The following is a 24,108-nucleotide window of genomic DNA, read 5'->3' as shown; positions in this document are numbered from 1 at the left end:
ATGGGAACGGAGCTCCTGTACTTTTTCCACAACAGGAACTCAGTTCCCGTTAGCAGCCGTGTCCTGCAAGACTTTGCAGTATGCAAGCTGTGTGACAGGTGCTACACCAGCAGCTGCTGACACAGCTCACAATAGTAAGTGCCGCACATCTGACCATTCAGGTATTGCCCGTAGGGGGCCTCATGACAGCTTCCGCTTTGATCTACCTGTCAATCACAGCTAGATGATGGGTAGATCAGTTCCCTGCTGCTAGGAGATTGTATTTAGTCAGACCTCTCGTGATGTGCTCCTCCCCGCCGGCCCCTCCTGATTTTCTGTCTCCTCACTCCCTTCCTCCTGCATACTTGCTCTGTGTGTACCGCTTAATCCCCCCCTCCTCTGTCTTCAGTGCCATATGATGAGAGAACCCAGAGGAGGAGCACAGCTATTCTGCTCACAGGACATGCAGGGAGAGAGGTGAGCTGAGGGAGGAACATCAGTTTGGGGTGGTAAGCTGAGCACAATACCTGGCAAAGTTTAATGCCAGGAGGGAAGTTTATGTGGAAATATGTGAAGGGTTGGAATAGCAGCGAGTGTGTGTTGGAGCCCTGCAGAGTTTGCAGCCCCCCAAGCTAACATACATCTCCTAAGCAGGAACACATCACTATCTCCCCAAGCATTCTGTCCAAATAAGGTGCAGTTCATTTATGACCTTTCCGTTTAACCCTGTGTTATCCAAACTCTGTTCAATGAAAAGCGTAAACTCACCACATAAACACTCTATATACAAAATAAAATTCCCCAATAAAGATCAGAACATGATGTTCACATTTGCATGGAAGCACAATTTAATGAATGCTGATTATTCAGAGAATTACCGTATTTATGTTTATTGAGGATTTTTTTTTTTTTTGTATGTACTAACAGTTAAGCTTCATACTCACAATATGAAAATTGCATGAAAAATACCACTTTTGAATCGTTCGTGCATATGAGCGTATCATTTTTTTTTGGTGGGCGAGTGGATCCTGGGTGGGAGTTCCCACACGTTTTTCCCCAGGACTTGACCCCTGCTTTTTGCCTCAGTACCTGGAACATTCCCTGTCTCCTCAATGGTACTGGAAAAGCGTGAATTTGTCCTTCGTCCTTCCCAACTCAGTAACCGGGCACTTCCCAGGATGTCACTTGCCGGCTCTCCTCCGAAGAGTCCTCCCCCGGTCACTTCCACGAGCTGTGGTGCCTCTCCAAGCCAAAAGTACACCCGGACACCTTGAATCCTCCCTCAGTTACTGCACCTCGGACCAGCCGGGTCCGAGACTCGGGAACAGACGGATCCCTACCCCAGACCAGACGGGTCTATTAGGGGCCTCCAACAGGAACATGTTGCGGGGTGGCGAACACCCCGTGACCGGGACCCCTCACGGGGCTACCCCGGTCCTGGAACCAGAACAGACCACACGGCCTCACAAACTCCTCTCCCTGAACATGTGACCCACACCTCTTAAGTACCCCTTCCCAGACTCCCCAGCGGGGCCCGGCACACCCACTCATTGGTTTCCGAGAAGGTTGATACTCACAACGTCCAACCAGGCCAGGTTCTGGCCTGTCACATGTACCTCACTGTTCACATGACCAGGCAGAACTTCCAACACAGCCCAGCCAGACTGATGTCAAGGCCAACCTATGTAATTAACCCTCAGAACCCCTACTGTTCTGAGACAAAAACTAAATTTACATGCGTATGACACTTTGTCCAAAATGTCATCCGCTACAGATAGATAGATAGATATTGAGATATATATATATATATTGAGAGATGGATAGATAAGATAGATAGATAAAATAGATAGATATTGAGAGATAGATAGATAGATAGATAGATAGATAGATAGATAGATAGATAGATAGATATTGAGAGATATTGATATATAGATATTGAGAGATAGTCAGAGATATTGATATACAGATATTGATAGATAGATATTGAGAGATAGATAAGATAGATATTCATAGATAGATAAGATAGATATTGACAGATATTGATAGATAGATATTGACAGATATTGATAGATAGATAGATAGATAGATAGATAGATAGATAGATAGATAGATAGATAGATAGATAGATAGATAGATAGATAGATAGACACAGGTCAGTGTGCACGGCTCTGACTCTCCAGGTTTCTCATGCAGTCAGAGATTGGAATGGGATAGAGTCGGTTGATTTTACACGGCTGACTACCGGGCACAGTCTGACATTTGAAAATGGTAAAAGTGTTGTCTCCTTAGTTTCAGTTGGCTCTCTGGCCTTTGGATGTTGCTTGCTTCCCATGTGACGGACTCATGAGAGAGATACGTGGCTATTACTGCTGACCACCTTCTGAAAATCCTAGTTACCTGGCTGTTGCCACTACAGGTCACTGTCTGGAGACCAGGGATAGGCACGGGCCAAGGCTGTGGCGCACATTTTCCAAAGTACATACCTTAATGAAGGACACCCAGGTACATTTAAAATGAAAACCATCAAAAAAACACTCCCTCTACTCTCAGGCCATAGATCCCCCTTTAGAGCAGGCCAGGGTCCCCCATAGATCCCTCTTTAGAGCAGGGTCCCCATAGATCCCGCTTTAGAGGAGGGTCCCATAGATACCGCTTTAGAGCAGGCCAGTGTCCCCATAGATCCCCCTTTAAAGCAGGGTCCCCGTAGATTCCCCTTTAGCGCAGGGTCCCCTATAGATCCCCTCTTTAGAGCAGGCCAGAGTCTCCATAGATCCCCTTTAGAGTAGGCCGGGTCCCCATAGATCCCCCTTTATAGCAGTCCAGGGTCCCCATAGATGCCCCTTTAGGGCAGGGTCCCCATAGATCCCCCTTTAGAGCAGTCCAGGGTCCCCATAGATGCCCCTTTAGGGCAGGGTCCCCATAGATCCCCCTTTACAGAAGACTGGGGTCCCCATAACTCTCCTTTTAGCGCAGTCCAGGGTGCCCATAGATCCCCTTTAGAGCAGGGTCTCCATAGATCCCCCTTTAGAGCAGGCCGGAGTTACCATTTTAAGCAGGTCAGGGTCTCCATAGATACCCCTTTAGAGCAGACCAGGGTCCCCATAGATCTCCCTTTAGAGCATGGTCCCCATAGATCCCCCCTTTAAAGCAGGCCAGGGTCTCCATAGATACCCCTTTAGAACAGGGTCCCCATAGATCCCCTCTTTAGAGTAGGCCGGGGCTCCCATAGATTCCCCTGTAGAGCAGGGTCTCCAGAGATCACCCTTTAGAGCAGGCCAGTGTCTCCATAGAACCTAATTTATCCCTTTAGAGCATGGTCCCCATAGATCCCCCCTTTAGAGCAGGCCAGTGTCCCCATAGATCCCCTTCAGAGCAGGGGATCTATGGGGAGAGGAGGATGTTCCGTTCTCCTCTTCTGAAGGTCAGGGCCTGGGGGCAGAGCAAGCACCTCATTCGTTGATAGGATGCCGGCGGCCCTACCAACCAGTGGGCAGCAATAGAGGAGGTGGATCAGTGGATACTGTGCCTGTCAGACAGCATAGTCATTTGTCCTGTTCCTCTGACCAACTCCCGGCGGCCCATCGCAAAATTTGCGTAACGAGCGGCCGTAGACCCTGCAAGGATCGCTCACGGACACCAGTGTTGATCCCTGAGAGATCCCAAAAGACAAGCATGCAGATCAGAGAAGTCAGAAAACAGAAGGTTCCTCTGTTTGTGTCCTAAGGAGACAATGGTGGCCAATGAGGGAGGAGGCATTACTAGCCCCATGCTTCAGGTGTGGTCATTGGTTCTTATAGACAATTGGTTCTGGTTGTAAAGTCAGGGTTAGCGTGTCCCTGTCCGGGTTCTGTCATTGTCACCATGTCAGCGTTGGAGTAATCCTGAGTGATCATGAAAAGCCATTGCATGTCTGTGACTCTCATATTCCCTCCGTGTCTGTGAATGATTTCCATAAAGCTAATGACCTGTGAAATGCTTTTTACTATTTCCAGCCGCAGATAAAAATATCCTGCCGGCCCACCGCAGACTTCCTGCTCGGGGAGAAGAGTAACATAATAAATTCATATCCATTTTCAGGCGTGACCTCCTCCCCCTGTGTGTCTGTATGTCGGTGGGGAACGCCGTCCTCCCCATTCCCACAGATAAGATTTCACAGACTTTGTACTGAATTCTATGAGGAGGGCGAGGAATGTGCACCCCACTGAGATACAGTATCTCACAAAAGTAAGTACACCCCTCACATTTTTGTAAATATTTTATTCTATCTTTTCATGTGACAACACTGAAGAAGTAACACTTTGCTCCAATGTAAAGTAGTGAGTGTAAAGCTTGTATAACAGTGTAAATTTGCTGTCCCCTCAAAATATCTCAACACACAGCCATTAATGACTAAACCACTGGCAACAAAAATGAGTACACCCCTAAGTGAAAATGTCCAAATTGGGCCCACTTAGCCATTTCCCCTCCCATGTGTCATGTGTTAGTGTGTTAGTGTTACAAAGTCTCGGGTGTGAATGTGGAGCAGGTTTGTTAAATTTGGTGTTATCGCTCTCACTCTCTCATACTGGTCACTGGAAGTTCAACATGGCACCTCATGGCAAAGAACTCTCTGAGGATCTGAAAAAAAGAATTGTTGCTCCACATAAAGATGGCTTAGGCCAGTGATGGTGAACCTTGGCACCCAGATGTTTTGGAACTGCATTTCCCATGATGCTGCTGCACTCTGCAGTATAGTAAAGCATCTTGGGAAATGTAGTTTCAAAACATCTGGGGTGCCAATGTTTGCCATAACTACCCTAGGCTATAAGACAATTGGCAAGACCCTGGAACTGAGCTACAGAATGGTAGCCAAGACCATACAGTGGTTTAACAGGACAGGTTCCACTCAGAACAGGCCTTGCCATGGTCGACCAAAGAAGCTGAGTGCACGTGGTCAGCATCATATCCAGAGGTTGTCTTTGGGAAATAGACGTATAAGTGCTGCCAGCATTGCTGCCACGGTTGTGGGGGTGGGGGTGGGGGGGGGAATCAGCCTGTCAGTGCATACAAACAGTCACACAAAAGTTCTGGGACCTTTCGTCCATTAAGAACGCAGTGACGTACAACACTATGACGCACCAAGAAAATGAAGCTCAATGCTTCCACGCATGCGTCGAATTGTTTCTGAGCATGCACAGGAATTTTGCGTGTCGGAATTGCTACAGACGATCAGAACTTTTTCCGGTGGAAAAAAAAGAGAACCTGTTCTCAATCTATTGCTGGCAGGAATTCCACCAGCAAAAGTCAGATGAAGCATACACGTCGCAATTTCCAACCAAAACCTCACATCGGACTTTTGCTGGCAGAATTTCTGATCGTGTGTATGAGGCATAATACAAGCTGTATACTCACTACTTTACATTGTAGCAAAGTGTAATTTGTTCAGTGTTGTCACATGAAAAGATATAATAAGATATTTACAAAAATGAGGGGTGTACTCACTTTTGTGAGATATTGTATGTGCCGATCCACCACTGCTACTGTCAACCACTTCACTATACCTTCTGTTTACAATATTGTCTTGCAAAAATTATTTTATTTTCCATGTAATGAATAGATAAAACAAAAAACTTAAATTAAAAAAAAATTATATTTGGACCAGTGTTGGTTTAACTGCTTGCCGTCCGGCCACAGTACAATGGATACAGCGGATTGCGGCAGTCCCCGCTTTGAGCAACTAGGGGATCATGCCATAACTATGTGATCACAATGTCAACAAAGCTATTATGAATGAATTTGATGGGTGGGTGTCAGTCTGGAGGAGTGGGCTTTCCTAGGCAGGCTGTATTTGTATGCAGACCACCCTCAGTATCACCCAGATGTGATCCCGAGTCTCCATCATTGAAAGAATTGAATTCCAATGAATGAAAGGGGCGAGCCAGGAACAGTCAGGCTGAGGAGCATCCTCCAGACAAGAAACAAAGGCGGGCACTATTTGACTTGCTGCTCTTTCTAATGCACATTGTGAGAACCTCACAGTGTGCAGTGAAATCAGAGTAAACCGTTTCATTCCAGGAGAGAAGCCGGTACAGCTGTGCAAGACTGAAAGGGAAGGCTGGAGGTCAGCGTTAAGCAAGCTTTAGCTCTTCAGCAGAGCAAATGTAGGCAGTGCAGGGAGCATGGCAGGTATCAGTCCTTCTCTTTACAAGCAGCCCCTATTTTCTAAATTTTAGTTACTTTTACTTATTTACTGTTACTTTTAAAAAATGTAAAAAAAATTGTTTGGTACCAGCTGTAAGTTTATAGGTGCCCTCTGACCGGGCTTTACATTGGTGGGTGTACATCTATCTTTTCTCCCACTTCATCTGATGGAATCAGATCTACCATGAGGTGGTATCGCTTCTCTGTCTCAGGCTGTCGGGGCCGAGAGTAATTCCCCCCGGGAAAACTGGAAGAGCCCAGTTCCTCCTGATTTGAGTGGATCTACCTTGTCTGGCCATGGGCTGGGAAGGCAGAGAGTCAGTGGTGTCTGTGGTTGCCCTAGGGTTGCTCTTAGTAACATTCGGGTGTGGGACCCCATGTTATGTGAACAGGCACATGGTCACAGTCACTTAAACGTAATCTGCACTGCGCCTTTTAGGGCTGGGCCTTTTGGTCCAGGGCAATTTTTGACTTCCAGGCCTCAAGGCCCGGATAGTGCACATGCACAGCCACTTATTTATTTTAATTAATTTTTCCTACGCTGTTTGTCACTTTCACTTTTGTGTGTGTTTTTTTTTCTCACTAGGATGAAGGGTGTGAGTCCTCAACCATGCCCTGATGTCTAGGGGAAGGGTGTGTGGCTTTCTGGTTCCTTCCTCCCCTGCCCTTCGGGAAGGGGGGGGGGTGTCTCTCTTCAGTTGAGCCCCTAGACCCAGTATTTAATGGTTGGCTTCGGATGACCTAGAAGAAAGGAGTCTGCCAGGCCTTCTGGCTAGGCAGACTATTTAAAGAAGCACAATGTATGTGTGAAACATCGTCACCCTTTGGTCTGTTGTTTTAGCCCTTGTACACACGGTCGGACATTCCGACAACAAAATCAGTCTGATTTTTTCCGACGGATTTTGTCCGAAAGTGGTGTTGCATACACACTGTTGGACAAAGTTATTGGAAAATCCGATCGTTCGGAACGTGATGACGTTCGTGCCTTGCGACAGGACTACATTGCGGCTAGTAGCCAATAGCTTTGGTGTCGTAATTTGATCTGAGCATGCGTGGCACTTTGTCCGATCGGAATTCTCTACAAACGATCGGACGAAGTCTGATCGGATCATGTTGTCGGAAAATTTTATATCCAGCTCTCACACTTTGTCGGTCGGATTTTCAGACGGAAACAGTCCGATGGAGCCCACACCCGGTCGGATTATCCGACAACACGGTCCGATCGGACATTTTCCGTCGGAATGTCCGACCGCGTGTACAAGAGCTTAGTCCTTTCAATAAACCTGTTGGATGGATGTTGGTGTGCAGCTAATGTTTCTCACTTGGTCTGTATGTTCACGTTTCAGGATTTTGCACCACCGCAGATTAAAAAAAAAATTAAAAATGAGGTGTTGGAAATGTAATACTGGCTGGCCCTATGGCTAAGATTTAGTGTAGTGTCTGTCTGTTCTTATCAGTTTTTCCTGCCTGGTTTGCCAGGCTTATTCCCAGGGTTTTCCTAAAGTTCTAATGCCTTTTTTATTTCAATGGGGCTGCATTTGTCTGGTCTGGGGTGGAAGGTGCAAGGAGTTATTGGTGATGTACCCCCTGGGGAGGTGTTCAAGGGGTGGCAGAAAAAAAACTTTGGGTTGCAGCACACCAATTGCGTTTCTTCACTGGCACTAGGTTACGTCACTGTATGTTTTCTTCTTGCACAACGCCTTTTGGATGGGCCTTCTGGTCAGCCAAGGCAATATTTATACCAGCCGAAAAGTCCGCTGTGTACTCCACACTCCGCACTTTTTTGTTGATTTGTCACTATTTATTCTTGAGTAAAGGGTGCAGGTTATCGGGCCCTGCTCTGATGTTGGGAAAAGGTTCTGTGGCCTTCGGGTCATTTGCCTCTCCCCAACCTGGAAGGCGTCTCGCTTTGGAAAAGCCTCTCACCAAGTACTTGGTCCACCTAGCTTTGGCCACTGTCAAGAGACTAGCCTCCTGGGGGCATCAGGGTTAGAGGCCCTTCCTATTTGGGGGTTTGGGCATTTTTGTACCTTCTGTGCACTTTTTTGTGTGCTGTGATTTAGAAGTTCACTTTTTTATAGTTCACAAGTGTTCGACAAAGCATCGCACTGCGATGGTGCTTAAAGTCATATCAAGCCACTGTTGGAAGGCTGGTCATACATTATACAATTCTCTTGTACAATTTTCCTTAAGGTTTACCAAAACCATATACTATGAGGTCAAAGCGAAACACTTTCCATTTGTATGTAATCAGGCAGGCCCTTGCACTACATAGTTGAAGGTAAATCTAAAGGAAATTGAATTCCCGGGGTACGGAGGTGTTAATAGCATGGATCACCACTGTTTTTCTCCATGTTGGAATTATGTTTCATAGTGGGAGCCGGACTGGTGTCCGCTGCCGACCCCGCTGGGTTGTTGCAGTGGACGCTGGATGGTATTGTAGAAATTGCAATGTTACCGAAAGAGTGTCTCAAGGAAATGACCGGTGAACAACTGATTTGTGCGCTGTACTAGTTGTAATAATGTACTGCATTGATGAGAATTTTGTTTGTTCTGTATTGTAAACCCTCAATAAAAAACTATTGAAACATAAAGGAAATTGAACAAGCAAATTTTGTGATCTACTAACAACTTCCATTTCCTTGGGACACAACCTCATTCTGCTACACAGTGCAATCTTTCAAAGCTCCTTCATCATGGCATGCGTGTCCTATCATCACATGACCTCTCATCATTTGACCCATTGTCACTTATTTCTCTTTGAAGGAGTTCCGAAACAATGCACCATGGTGTCATTCATAACATGTGATAACAAAGTGGACTTTCCTCAAGGATTAAAATGTGCTGGTGACATATTCTTCTCCTCTTATCCATGACTCCAAGACTTCTCCAGAACCTCTCCCATCAACTAAAACCTCCTTCCCCAATCTGCCCAGCTATTTAATACTATGTCCACCTGTAGACGATCCCTGAAAACTCATCTTTTACTTTCTCCATAAACTCATCCCCTCACAGTTTTTACCTTATCACTTGCCTCTCCCTTTTAGATTGTAAGCTCCCACGAGCAAGGTCTTCTTAACCTAACCTGCTTGTCCCAAGGAAGGTACGGGACAAAAAAAGTTATATATTTAGTAAAAGCTGCAGGACAACGTGCACAGGCCAGTCAACTAAGGTCCTCTGAAGTAGGCGATCCTTTAAAGAATACCTTACCGTCTGCTCTACATAAGTGAGGAGGTTAGACTGCTATGGGTTCTAGGCCTCGCAATGCCGTACTGGTTTGCCCTGATGCTGGTGAATAATATTTCAATTAACGTTTTAAATTACACCCTCCCAGCAGCTTCACTGTGTGAGTTTCTGTTCTTTTTGTGGCTAATTACACCTTGCCTTTCTCCCCTTTGCTTGTTTGTCCTACTAGCGTTCCGCCACACAAAGCGAAGTATGTTAATGACTTAATTCTACCCCTCCATTTCCTTTATCAGGTTTGTTTTGCGCATCAACACTTCCCGAAATTTAAAACAACCAAAGATGGACACAATGAATCAGAACAGGTGTTGTCACCAGGCACTCTAGGCACATGCCTATGGATGCCATAGCTTTGAACCCAGGCAACTATGATGACATGTCCTTCTTCCTCCGGCAATAGAAAGGTCCTGGATAATGCCGAGAGCATCACCCTTCTGTGATCCCAGGCTGGCATGCTGATGCACCCCATTTTTTCCCCCATTGACAGGCAGGTCCTGGATGCTGCAGAAAACAGGACTCTCCTGTGAGCCAGGCTAGCATGATGATGGGCCGCTCTTCCTCCTCCTTCTTCCTTCTGTGATAAGCAGGTGCAAAATGCTGCAGAGAGCATCAGTCTTTCAGGCTAATGTGAGGATGTACCCTTCTTCTACCTCCAGTGGTAGGCAGGTTCATCATCCTTCTATGAGCCTAGACTAATGTGAGGATGTACCCTTCTTCCTCCAGTGATCAGGTCCCTCACCCTTCTATGGGCCCAGACTAATGTAAGGGTGTACTCTTCTTCTACCTCCAGTGGAAGGCAGGTTTGTCACCCTTCTATGAGCCCGGACTAATGTGAGGATGCACCCTTCTTCCTCCAGTGGTTAGGCCTGTCACCCTTCTGTGGGCCCAGTCTACTGTTAGGATGCACCCTTATTCTTTCCCAAGCAGTAGGCAGGTCCATCATCTTTCTATGAGCCCAGGCTATTGCCAGGATGCACCCTTACTCCTCCTCCAGTGGTAGTCAGGTTTGTCAACCTTCTATGAGCCCAGGTTAATATGAGGATGCACCTTTCTTCTTTCAGCAGTAGGCAAGTCCATCAACCTTCTATGAGCCCAGGTTAATGTGAAGCTACACCCTTCTTCTTCCAGCACTAGGCAGGTCCGCACCCTTCTATGAGTCTAGGGTAGTGTAAGGATGCACCCTTCTTCCTCCTTCGGCGGTAAGCAGGTCCTGGATGCAGCCGAGAGTGTCACCCCTCTGTGGGCCAAAGGTTGCATGACAGTGCACCCCCATGGTATAGGTCCCTGACAGCCTGGGCTCACAAGAAGTGGGTTGAATGATGATGGGTGTCGCTCAACCTGGCACAGGATTGTAGAGTGGTGAGCCTGTGGGGGACAGTGCCAGCGATGAGTGTGGAGATGAGTATCCCAGTAAAATCTACATTTAGTTTTTGCCACAAAGACAACAAGATACAACTGTATAAGGGTGACCAGAGACCTCACCATTGGTGTTGGATAAGTGTCCTCTGATCAATAGTCAGTCCATATGTTCTCCATAGTGGCCAGGTAAGAGGTGATGCCACACTAAGGGGCTCCCCTCTCAATCCTGGGCTTTCTCCCACTATGGAGTCCTTGGTGCAAGTCCCATGCAGGATGTATGGGGTTTTATCCTCTGATTGTAGAACTCCTCAGAGTCTCTCCCTGCTGTGTACTCTGCAGTCTGTGTCACTCTGCCACTCCATACTGTGCAGCTCTCTGCAGACTCTGTACATTGTAATGCTTTCTCACTCGGCACCAAACAGCAGCCTGTTCTCTCTTCCTACAGTCTCATGGACCCCTTCCATCTGAAGTTTGGTTTCTCCTCTTTCTGCTTACAGCAGTGGGCAAGGAGGCTAAAATCTGACTTTAGAAAGGCAACCGATCATAGCCCTGCTCACCTGGTCTCCAGCAAAAATGGCTGCCAGTCTGGCACCAGTGGGTTGGTCTAAATTCCCACTGGGCTACAGCTGGATGGGATTGGTTGAGTGAACGCTATAAAGGAGATTCTACAATCAGATTACATAGTGTATGGTTAACTTTAAGGCAGAGGTGACCAACCTTTTGAAGAGAGAGGGCCACTTAACCTCCCTGGCGGTACGATTATTTCGGATTTTAGGTGCTAAAAGCGGTACAATTATTTTGCATGAAAATTTGGCGTTTTATATTGTAGTCCTGTAATTCTTAGCAATAACTCACTTAAATCTGTCCAAACCAGAGTCTAGCAGACATCCCGGGTATGATAAAGTTTGAAAAATGAAATCATAAATTATAATATAATAAATAATTATAAATAATTGTACCAAATAATAATATAACAATAATAAAAATTATTCAATAATGTAATCAAATCAAAAACACAGAAATTTCCTCAGTTGCAGAATTGTCGCTGTCATTACTTTTCAGTATTTGATGACGGATCTCCCCACAAATCGCTATCGCTCAATTCCGCGAGTGATTCCAATTTATTAGCGCTGTTTTCTAGCTGGTCTAAAATAATTTTTGATGTAAAGGGACAGTTTTGGTTGCTATGGACAATCTCCAGTTTCCAGGCATAAAGAACAGTTTTTATAATATAAAACTGCATGCAGGACACTGGGCAGACCACTAGGGAGAACGGGGATGTGAAATATTTACATACAGCAATGTAATCTGTAAGATTACATTATACTGTATGTATAGTGAGTGTTTCAGTTTTTGAATTTGGTGCCGATCTCCGTCCCCGTGCGTCGCAACGCTCGCAGGGAACGGAGCTCGGCACTATGATAGATCGAGTGAGACACAGCTCGCTCGTACAGTGCGGGGACATCGCTGGATCCGAGGGAGAAGGTAAGTAAACATCCTCCTGGATCCAGCGATGTGGTCCCGAGTCTGGCTCGGGGTTACCGCTTTTGGTATAAAAATTCCACCCCGAGCCAGACTCGGGAATACTGTCAGGGGGGTTAAGCGACTTGGTAACTGGTCATGGGCCACAATGAGCAGAGCGGGTGGATGGCATGTCTGTGTCCACTCTGCATTTGGAGAGCGGACATGGACGCAGCCCACGATACTTTTTAGTGGATCGTATTGGAGGTAGAACACAAGTCGGTTCATGTCTGCCACTACTTAGAAGTGAATGGAGGGTCCAATCGGTCGGACTGTCGGACTGACCGCGTGAAAGGGGTCCAAGGCTGCTTTCACACTGATGTGCTGCGGTTTACCTGTATATTCTGCAGGTGTGGTGCACTTTCAGAAAGCTCAAACTCGCAGGTAACAGAAGTCTATGGCTCAGTGCAGGTAACCCCCAGGTAAATTGCACTGCACCTGCGGATCAGTTTGAAAGCAGCCCAGTAACCACTGCAGAAAAGATATACCCATATATACAATGATTTTAGTAATAAACTGACCTTTAATAACAGTTTTCTTTCTATTCTATCCCAGAGCAGGAGGTCGCTGACCACATCAGAGGGCTCCGCGGGCCACATGTGGCCCCCAGGCCACTGGTTGGGCACCCCTGCTTTAAGGATTAGTGGATTCAGAGGCACGCTTACTCCTGGTAAACAGGGTTTAGAAGAAGGTTTTAGTAGTAATTAGGGATGAGCCGAACACCCCCCGGTTCGGTTCGCACCAGAACTTTCGAACGGACCCCACGTTCGTTACGAACGTTAGAACCCCATTGAAGTCTATGGGACTCGAACGTTCGAAATGGAAAGTGCTAATTTTAACGGCTAATATGCAAGATACTGTCCTAAAAAGGGTTTGGGGACCTGGCTCCTGCCCCAGGGGACATGGGTCAATGCCTAAAATGTTTTTAAAAATGGCCGTTTTGGCGGGAGCACTGATTTTACTGACGAATAAAGTAAAAAAAAAAAGTGAAATATTCCTTTAAATATGGTGCCTGGGGGGTGTCTGTAGTATGCCTGTGAAGTGCCACGTGTTTCCCGTGTTTAGAACAGTCCCTGCACAAAATGACATTAAACGGAAATAACACCATTTAAAACTGCTTGCGGTTTTAATGTTATATCTGGTTCCTGTAATATGGTTGAAAATCATTCAGAAAAATGGCATGGTTAGCCCTCCCTGCCCATTACCAGCCTATTTGGGTCTTGTACGCATATTAAGGGGAACCCTGTACCCATATTAAAAAAAGGAAATGCGTGTGGCCCCCAGGCCCTATATACTCAGAACAGCAGTATACAGGCGGTGCAAACAAGACAGGGACTGTGTAGGTTTGTTGTGTTAAGTTGAATCTGTTTGTAATTTTCAACTGGTACATTTTTAAAGTGTAGCTCCAGTCAAAAAAACTATTTTTAAGCTTTTTGGAAAACATAGGGAAGGGTTATCACCCCTGTATAATTTGTTTTGTCGTCCATCTTTTTTCATCTCACTTGCTGCTGTCTCCTTGCGTTTGCAAGTAGGAGATGTTTGTAAGTTGGATGTTTGAAAGTAGGGGCCTGCCCTATATGCTCTGCAGAAATGGCGGAACAAGGTGTTGGTTTTGCCACAACATTGTAAGCCCTGAAAGTGACTCTTGGTGGGCACTGGAGCGCCCTGCTGTGAACGATTATATCAAGAATTGTAATTACATGCCATTGTTGAACAGTGGTAGAAAAATTGACCTTTGGTGGTTGTGGTGCTGGTGCCACAACACTATAAGTCCTCACCGTTACTCTGGGTGGGCACAGGAAGGGGCCCTCCTGTGAAATATTATATCAAGAATTGTAATTACATGTCCCTGTTAAACAGGGGCAGAAAAATTTGGCCTTAGGCACTGCTGCTGGTGCCACCACACTGCAACCTCTGCCATATACTCTAGTTTTATTGCAGGAATTAGCCCTGCTGCAAAGCATTGCATCAAAAATTGTAATTAAACGCCCCTGTTAAACAGGGGCAGAAAAATTGGGCTGCTGGCATCACCCAGAACCAAAAATGTTCTTCCAACATATCAGCGGAGGAGGAAGAGGATAGACAATCAACATAACAGGACAGTCACTCAGCATCAGCATAGGCAGTCTTGAAGGGATGTGGTATTTCAAAAAAAAATTATTCGGTTACATCAGCTTCAGGTGCTTGGTAGCTGTGGGTGATCCAAGACTGATTCATCTTGATGAAGGTCAGTCGATCAACTGATTTGGTGGACAGGCGCACCCTGTGATCGGTAACAAAGCCACCAGCAGCACTGAAGGTGCGTTCCGAAAGAACGCTGGATGCAGGACAGGCCAGTAGCTCAATTGCATACTGTGCAAGCTCTGGCCAGTGATCCATCCTCAAGACCCAGTAAGCCAGAGGATTTTCGGTGGGAAAGGTGTCCAAGTCTGACCTTGCCCCTAGGTATTCCTGCACCATGTAAATCAGACGCTGGCGATGGGTGCTGGAACCGATCATACCTTGGGGCTGCGGACTAAAAAATTGTCTGAAAGCATCAGTCAGACGGCCACCTTCTCCACCGCTCCTTCTGACCGATGCCTCAGCAACACTTTGTCCAGGACCAGGAGTTTGTAACCTCCCAGTCTCTGGGAACGTGTTGCACAGACCTTTCTGCAAGGCCTCCCGGAGATGTCTCATCCTCTGCTCCCTCTGCGATGGCAAGATAAGGTCGGCAACCTTACCCTTGTACTGTGGATCAAGGAGAGTGGCCAGCCAGTAATGGTCCCTCTCCTTGATCCGAAGAATACGAGGATCCTTCCGCAGGCTTTGCAGGATCAGGGAGGCCATGCAGCGTAGGTTAGCTGAGGCATTCGGTCCGGAGTCCTCTGGGTCACTAAGGACAACATGATCCGCAGCTACCTCTTCCCAGCCACGTACAAGTCCACGTGTTTCTTGGGACTGTAAATCATCCCTACAAGACTGCTGCTGCTGATGCTGAGTGCCAGCCTCCAGCTCCATGCTGACACAATCATCCTCCTCCTCCTCCTCCTCATCCTCTTCCTGTGTGATAGGTGGCACAGCAGGAACACTGTCTGGATAAAGGGGGCCTTGAGAGGCAAGGAAGTCCTCCTCTTCCTGCCTCTGTTCTGCCTCAAGTGCCCTGTCCATTATTCCACGCAGCGTATGCTCCAAGAGGTGGACAAGAGATACAGTGTCACTGATGCATGCACTGTCACTGCTCACCATCCTTGTGGCCTAATCAAACGGGGACAGGACAGTGCATGCATCCCTGATCATGCCCCACTGGCGTGGTGAGAAAAAACCAAGCTCCCCTGACCCTGTCCTGGTGCCGTAGTCGCACAGGTACTCATTGATGGCCCTCTGCTGCGTGTGCAGCCGCTGCAGCATGGCCAATGTTGAGTTCCATCTGGTGGGCATGTCACATATAAGGCGGTTCTTGGGCAGGTTCAACTCCTTTTGGAGCTCAGCCAGCCGAGCACAGGCATTAAATGATCGGCGGAAATGCACACAGACTTTCCTGGCCTGCTTCAGGACATCCTGTAAGCCGGGGTACCTGCCCAAGAACCGCTGCACCACCAGGTTAAGGACGTGAGCTACACAGGGCACAAGGGTCAGTTGTCCCTGTCGGAGGGCGGAGAGGAGGTTGGTGCCATTGTCGCAAACCACCATTCCTGGCTTAAGCTGGCGTGGCGTCAACCACCTCTCGGCCTGCCCCTGCAGAGCTGACAAAACATCCGCCCCAGTGTGGCTCCTGTCCCCCAAACAAACCAGCGCAAGCACGGCATGGCGTCGTTTTGCCTGCGTACTTGCGTAGCCCCTGGAACGCCTACGGAGCACCGCTGGTTCTGAGGACAGAGCACTGGAAGAGGCCATGGAGGAAGAAGAAGAGGAGGGGGTGGAGGAGAGAGGTGTGTCACAACCAATAGTAGCATTTTGGAGGCGTGGTGGCGGAACAACCTCCAACACTACTGCACCTTGTCGTGCATCCTTCCCAGCAGCCAGAAGAGTGACCCAATGGGCCGTGAAAGACAGGTAACGTCCCTGTCCATGCCTGCTGGACCATGAGTCAGCAGTAATATGCACCTTACCGCTGACCGCCCTGTCCAGCGAGGCAAGGACATTGCCTTCCACATGCCGGTAGAGAGCTGGAATCGCCTTCCGTGAGAAAAAGTGGCGTTTGGGGACCTGCCACTGAGGAACCGCACATTGTACAAACTCACGGAAGGGGGCCGAGTCTACCAACTGAAAAGGCAGTAGTTGAAGTGCTAGCAATTTAGCCAAGCTAGCATTCAACCGCTGGGCATGTGGATGGCTGGGAGTAAACTTCTTCCGCCGGTCCAGCAGCTGGGGCAGGGACATTTGCCTGCTATAATCGGACGTGGGTGTACCGCTAGCAGAGTTCCCGGAAGCACTTGGCTGTGACACATCTAATTCTACACCTTCATTCCTCTCAGAGCAGGTTTCAGAGAGGACTGAAGGTCTAGTGGGGTTGGAGATGCCAGCTGATGAGGAGCAAGGAGAGGTCCGCTTTGTTCTTTGGTGTGGGTCTTTGAGGTATGCTTGCCAACGAGCTGCATGGCAGGTCAACATATGTCTGGTCAAGCATGTGGTGCCCAAGCGGCTGATGTTTTGGCCACGTGAGATACGCTTGAGACATATGTTGCAAATAGCAGCGGTGTGATCTGATGCACTCGTCTCAAAAAAGGCCCACACCAAAGAACTTTTAGAATAATGCGCAGAGGCAGCGCTCTGCACAGGCGGAGCTCTGCGGTGTGATTCAGTCAGTGTGCTGCCCCTAAGCTGGCCCCCGGAGGGCATCCTGCCTCGTTGGACATGTGCCTCCTCCTCCTCCTCCCTCCTTCAAGGCACCCACGTGGAGTCAGTGCCCTCATCATCCCCTCCCTCTTCATCGCTGTAGCAAACCTGGCAGTATGCTGCAGCTTGTGGAACATGACTGCCAGATTGCTGTCCTTCTTGAGCATCCCCTCTCTCTACGCTCACGCTACTGCCTTCCTCTAGCTGAGTGTCATCATCAGAGCCCACAAAACACTGGGCATCCTCCTGGAGCATGTACCCAACACTGTGCTCAAAGAGTTCAGGAGACTCCTCAGGAGGACGTGGTGGGTCTAGGGAAGGAGTCACTGATGATGACATTGAGAGGAGGGAAGACGATGCGTTGGCAGCTGCTTTGCTACTACCCTGAGACTGGGCGAGAGAGGATGAGGAGGATGAAGAGGGCTTGGTCATCCACTCTACCAAGTCGTTGGCATGTTGCTGTTCAACATGTCCAGCTGCCGAAAAGAAGGACAAGCATGTCCCATGGCCACGTGCTGATGACAATGCACTGCGTCCACGACCAGCACTGTTGTCTCTAGACACAGAGCCTGCTTGCCCTCTTTTATCGGCTCGCGCCTGTCTGCCTCTCCTTGCTGGCCTTCCAGACATGGTAATGGCCTGAAGGGAGTTGGGTAAAACAGCAGTTGGGTAGTTTATATTGTGCTGGAGGCACACAACACCCACTAACTCCTGCAGATGCCTTTTTTTATAGAACACCAGAGATAAAGGGGTATATACAGATGTATACTGTGCTGTGCTGGAGGCACACACAGCTTCCAATAACTCCTGCAGATGGCAAGTGGGCTCAAATACAGAACAGCTATGTAGGTGGATATAGCTGTATGTATTGGGTACAGAGCACGCAGACAGCATGCACTATCTCCTAACACTACTGACTGCAAGCTCTATTATTAAAGATAGATCACTAGCTATATAGGCGAGGTGAATATTGCGGTGTATACTGCGGTCAGGGCACGCAGACAACAACCAGAAAACAGCAGAGATAAAGGGGTATATACAGATGTATACTGTGCTGTGCTGGAGGCACACACAACTTCCAATAACTCCTGCAGATGGCAAGTGGGCTCAAATAGAGAACAGCTATGTAGGTGGATATAGCGGTATGTACTGGGTACAGAGCACGCAGACAGCACGCACTATCTCCTAACACTACTGACTGCAAGCTCTATTATTAAAGATATATAAATATAGTGAAGTGAATAGTGAATATAGTGGTGTATACTGCGGTCAGGGCACAGACAATAACCACTACACAACAGCAAGATAGGAAATCAGCCAAAAACGATCGGTGTGTACGGTGTTGAAGGTACACAGAACACCCACTGCTTCAGATGCCAACATACTACACGAGGCCGCCTCAATGGCGGCCTTATATAGTGTGGGGCGTGCACTACACCGCCTGAGCTATGATTGGCCACAGGCATCCTGCCTGTGGCCAATCATGGCTCTCGTCGCTGCTGGCGCTGCGATTGGCCAAGCATGCGGGGTCACAGTGCATGCTTGGCCAATCATGAGCCAGCAATGCACTGCGCCATCGCAGTGCATTGTGGGCCGTGAGCGCCACGCAAATTTTGTTGCGACCGGACCAAGTGTTCGGATTTCGCCGAACGGACGAACAGCCAATGTTCGAGTCGAACGTACGTTCGACTCGAACACGAAGCTCATCCCTAGTAGTAATACAGGGGTTCTAGCCCTTACTGCTCTATACACAACTTAACAAAAGGATTTGGAGGGGATGTTAGGCTTTAAAGTGTTACTAAACCCCTGCATTCACTATATCTGGTCTCTCACAGTCACAGTACACGGAACATGGAAATGCAATTATTTTAGTAAATATAAACCGCTAAATACCTTTTCCCATCAGCAGTATATAGCAGTCTTGTGACTTCTATCAGTCTCTGGTTGAAGCTTGTAGTAGGAGTTCCCATTCCCTTCTGGCTGCATGGACCCCGAGCCTCTGTCTGGACAGTGCTGATTGGCCCTGTGCATCAGTGTGCTTCTGTGTGCTGCTTCCCCCCACAGCCCCCCATTACTCACCTGAGTGCACGGGAGCCTCAGCTATCCCAGGTCTCTCTCAGCTATCCCAGGTCTCTCTCTTCTTATTGTCAATGACAGCCAGTGGTCCAGTGAGGAAAGATCCAATCCACGGCTCTATGGGGTTAGGTTACTAAAGGCAAATACACTGTGCACTTTGCAAAGTGTAGTTGCACTCTGTAAGAGCAGCTGCTTCAGGGATTAGTAAATGAGCCGAAGCTCTGTTGGCTTTCATCATCCAATCATGTGCAAGCAAAAACATTTTTTTTTTCTTCCTTGGGTATTCTTTATAAAGTGAAGATTTACCTAATTCACCAGGCTCTGGAGCAACTGCACTTGCAGAGTTCAATTGCACTTTGCAAAGTGCACAGTCTATTTGCCTTTAGTAAATCAACCTCTATGTGTCTTATGATCAAAGCTCGCCACAGTGCCTAGAGGCGATTCAGTTCGCATTGTGCGCTATACAAGTATTTCATTCATTCATTCATTCAATGCTTAGAGCAGGGCTCAAGAGTGAGCGTGCAACAGTGCCCCAAGAGCAAGCAGCTTGCTGTTGAGAGCACTGGTCACAGGGGAGGAGCCAGGAGCACTGGCGGGGGGACCCAAAAAGAGAAGGATCAGGGCTGCTTTGTGCAAAACCATTACACAGAACCAGTAAGTATAACATGTTTATTATTTATTTATTTATTTATTTTTTAAACAAACTTTTAATATCACTTTAATTGATTGCAGTACACGTTCAATCAGATTGGTAAATGGAAGGTTTACCCTGCAATTCAGACAAAGATTATTTCATAATGTCACAAATTCCCAACCTATCACATCTGCTTTGAGACAGATTCAAGCCACCTGAATGCCAGCCCAGATATTTCACTTTTTAGTATTCACGAATAAGTCAAATCTCTTGCTACTTTCTTATATGTCTCTGATGAAGACCACAAATCTGATCCAATCCAGTTTTGATCCAGTCATTCAACAGTTTCTGCATTCAGGTCATGTCTTTGTGAGGTGCTACCCCTGGAGTACCCGCTGGATGAAAGGATTCTTCAGGTCCTCCCGATGATGACCTTCTCAATCTCACTGACACACCTGTGACCTAAAACGGGCTTTATTCTATGGTAAAAGCCTCAAAAATTGATTAGACAAATCAAATAAAAAGCAGAGCACAATATATTATACCATTATAGGCGAATACAGACAACAGCATACCTCCCAACATTTTGAGTTGGGAATGAGGGACACCTACTAGCAAACGTATGTAGGTATAGGACACACCCCCTGCCACACCCCCTTAAAGGAGAATTAAAACAAAACAAGAGGTTAATTAAATCCACAAGAGATTTTTTTTTTTACAACTACTATTCCTTTATATTGGCTTTTAAAATTTACAAATGCAGCAATTTAGAATTTGGATGAAAGGTTTAGCACTGGGAAACACTTTTCGAAAGATACAAAGTGCATTTTATATACAACTATATAGATCAGACCAAAATGAGGGGGGATGAGGGACAGAGGGACATTGCTCCAATTTAGAGAAACAGCCCCTTGAAATCAGGGACAGTTGGGAGATATGACAATAGTGCTAAGGAAATCTGATGTTGCATAAAAAAAATTATCTCTCTGGCAATAGCAAGCTAGCTATAGTTATGCCAGCCTTGGGGCCCTTTCTCGCAACTAGCAGATTTGTAATCTACCAAGTATTCCTATAGCTATCAACTGTCCATTATTTCAAAGGACTGTCCCTGATTTGGAGCAATGTCCCTCTGTCCATCAATCCTCCCCATTTGTCCCTCATTTTGGTCTGATCTATATAGTAGTATATAAACTGCACTTTTTATATTTCAAAAAGTGTTTCCCAGTGCTAAACCTTTCATCCAAATTCTAAATTGCTTCATTTGAACATTTTTAAAGCCAATATAACGGTAAATAGTAGTGGTAAAAAAAGTGGAAGTAAACTCCCCTATCGTTTTCAGCCAAGGAAGCTGCCATCTTTGCCTCTGTTTAATCTTCAACTGCTATGGTGCTGCACATGTGATTCGTTAGGACACCAGCCATTGGATGGTTTGATAGTTTAGCTGAGAGCATAGCCAATGTGCAGTTAGCATTCCCGGCATGCCTTTTTTTTTTAACTGTTTAAATCGATGGGTTTACTTCCACTTTAACCACTTGCCGACCGCCGCACGCCGATGTACGTCGACAGAATGGCACGGGCAGGCATAAGGGCTTACATGTACGTCCTTGCCTGCCCGCGGGTCGGGGGCCCGATCGGGCCCCCGCCCGGTGCCTGCGGCGGTCGGTATTCGTTCGGGAGCGATCCCGGACGAGGGGACGGCCATTCATTCATGGCCACCCCCTCGCGATCGCTCCCGACGAATGAAAATGTCCGGTGACATCACTTCCTCTCCTGTAATGTAAACACAGGAGAGGAAGTGATGTATTCTCTCCTCCGTGTCGGTATTTTTCGTTCCGGCACCGAGGAGAGAGCATCGGTGAGTTGCACAAGCACTACACTACACAGTAGAACATGCCAGGCACACTCACACCCCCCCTTTACCCCCCGATCACCCCCCAATTACCCCTGCCCCCCCAGTCACAGTGACACCAATTGCTTTTTTTTTTTTTTTTGCATTGGTGTCATTTGTGACTGTAATACCTGTTAGGGCAGTTAGGGTTAGCCCCCTTTAGTTCTAATGTGCCCCCCTAACCCCCCCAATAAAGGTTTAACCCCGTGATCACCCCCCGTCGCCAGTGTCACTAAGGCTGGGTTCACATTGCAGCGGTTTATGAGAACGAATGTGATTCGCACCGCACTGCAGTGCAAATCACATCCGATCTCTGTGCGATTCGAGTTCAGCCATACAGATAGTATGGCTGAATTCGTGTCGCACCCGCCGCACCCGCCGCAAATTCGCACGGGACCCTTTTTTTGGCCCGCAGCAGAATCGGATCGCATGGGTGTTCACACCATGCGATCCGAGTTTGCAGATCGCACTGCGATATGCGAACTGATCTGGGGGTGTCATTAACATTTCACTGACACTCCCAGCAGTTCGCATAGGGCAGTGTGAACTGCCGCCGGGAGGCATGCGATGCGGGAACCCGCCACGGATTCGTGGCGTTCCCGCATCGCTCCAGTGTGAACCCAGCCTAATAAGCGATCATTTTTCTGATCGCCGTATTAGTGTCACAGGTGACGCTAGTTAGGCAGGTAGGTATTTAGGTTCGCCGCAGCTTTTTATAGCGCCAGGGACCCCCATATACTACCGCATAAAGCCCCCTGATTGCCCCCTAGTTAACCCTTTCACCAGTGATCACCATATAACTGTTACAGGTGACGCTGGTTGGTTAGTTATTTTTTTATAGTTTCAGGGCACCCGCCATTTATTACCTAATAAAGGTTTAACCCCCTGATCACCCGGCGGGTGTCATTTGTGACTAATAACTGTTAGGGCAGTTAGGGTTAGCCCCCTTTAGTTCTAAGGTACCCCCCTAACCCCCCCAATAAAGGTTTAACCCCGTGATCACCCCCCGTCGCCAGTGTCACTAAGGCTGGGTTTACATTGCAGCGGTTTATGAGAACGGATGTGATTCGCACCGCACTGCAGTGCAAATCACATCCGATCTCTGTGCGATTCGAGTTCAGCCATACAGATAGTATGGCTGAATTCGTGTCGCACCCGCCGCACCCGCCGCAAACTCGCACGGGACCCTTTTTTTGGCCCGCAGCAGAATCGGATCGCATGGGTGTTCACACCATGCGATCCGAGTTTGCAGATCGCACTGCGATATGCGAACTGATCTGGGGGTGTCATTAACATTTCACTGACACTCCCAGCAGTTCGCATAGGGCAGTGTGAACTGCCGCCGGGAGGCATGTGATGCGGGAACCCGCCGCGCATTCGTGGCGTTCCCACATCGATCCAGTGTGAACCCAGCCTAATAAGCGATCGTTTTTCTGATCGCTGTATTAGTGTCACAGGTGACGCTAGTTAGGCAGGTAGGTATTTAGGACCCTCAGATGATGTCAATACGACGAAACGCGTCAGGGTGGTAGCACACGTTCGCAGCATAGAGGAACTGACAGGAGGGAGGAAGAGTCGCACAGCTTTAACCGTGAACTACTAAGTGGTGACGGCCATTAGCGGCTGATGCTATTATTTCCCCTGAGACTGTGATTAAGAACTATGCACGCTGAGTGAACCAATGCTTTAAAGAATTAACTTTGTGTGAGTGCAACATTTTTATTTAAATAAATTGTGTTTTCATAAGACAGTATTACGCTATGTTTGTTTCCCGTAATTGCTTCTTTCGGAGATCTTGAATCACCCGGCACTTATGCAGTGGATGGGATCCAGCCGATGAGTAACATCTGAGAGCCCGTGTAACCAAGCACATCCGATCGTGTATGCAGTGGATGGGATCCAGCCGATGAGGAACATCTGAGAGCCCGCGTATCTAAGCACATCCGACCGTGTATTACCTAGGGCAGACGAACCGGATGAAATCGAGCGGATGAGGAGTATTTTCGAAGAGCCTATGTAACCAGGCATATCTGGTAAGAGCATTACTAAGGGGGGGTCACCCCAGTCTTGAGATTGTACCCCAGCAAATTCGTGATCACTGTTTTTTCATATTAAGGGAGGATTGCATCGTACACTCCTCTTGATTTATACCAGGACATTCTGTTTTTGTTTTGGCTATTAATTTTATTGTCTGTGGATGGACTGAAATAGATATCCTGTTTCAATTCGTTTCCTGAAACTATCCTAAGTACTCAGTACAATTTAGATATATGGACAGTGTTCATGGACAATATTGTGATTGTATGGTTACATTTGGGAAGATAGAAATATTCTTTCCATAGAACAATAGGTTGCACTAGCGCAATTTGTATATAATTTCTTTTCTTCTATTTGAATATTATGCGCTGTT

Source organism: Lithobates pipiens, unplaced genomic scaffold (genome assembly GCF_037356315.1).
Source record: "Lithobates pipiens isolate NorthernLeopardFrog02 unplaced genomic scaffold, aLitPip1_a1.2 Scaffold_13, whole genome shotgun sequence".
In the NCBI taxonomy this organism is placed as follows: Eukaryota; Metazoa; Chordata; class Amphibia; order Anura; family Ranidae; genus Lithobates; species Lithobates pipiens.
Note: the sequence above shows the minus strand (reverse complement) of the source record.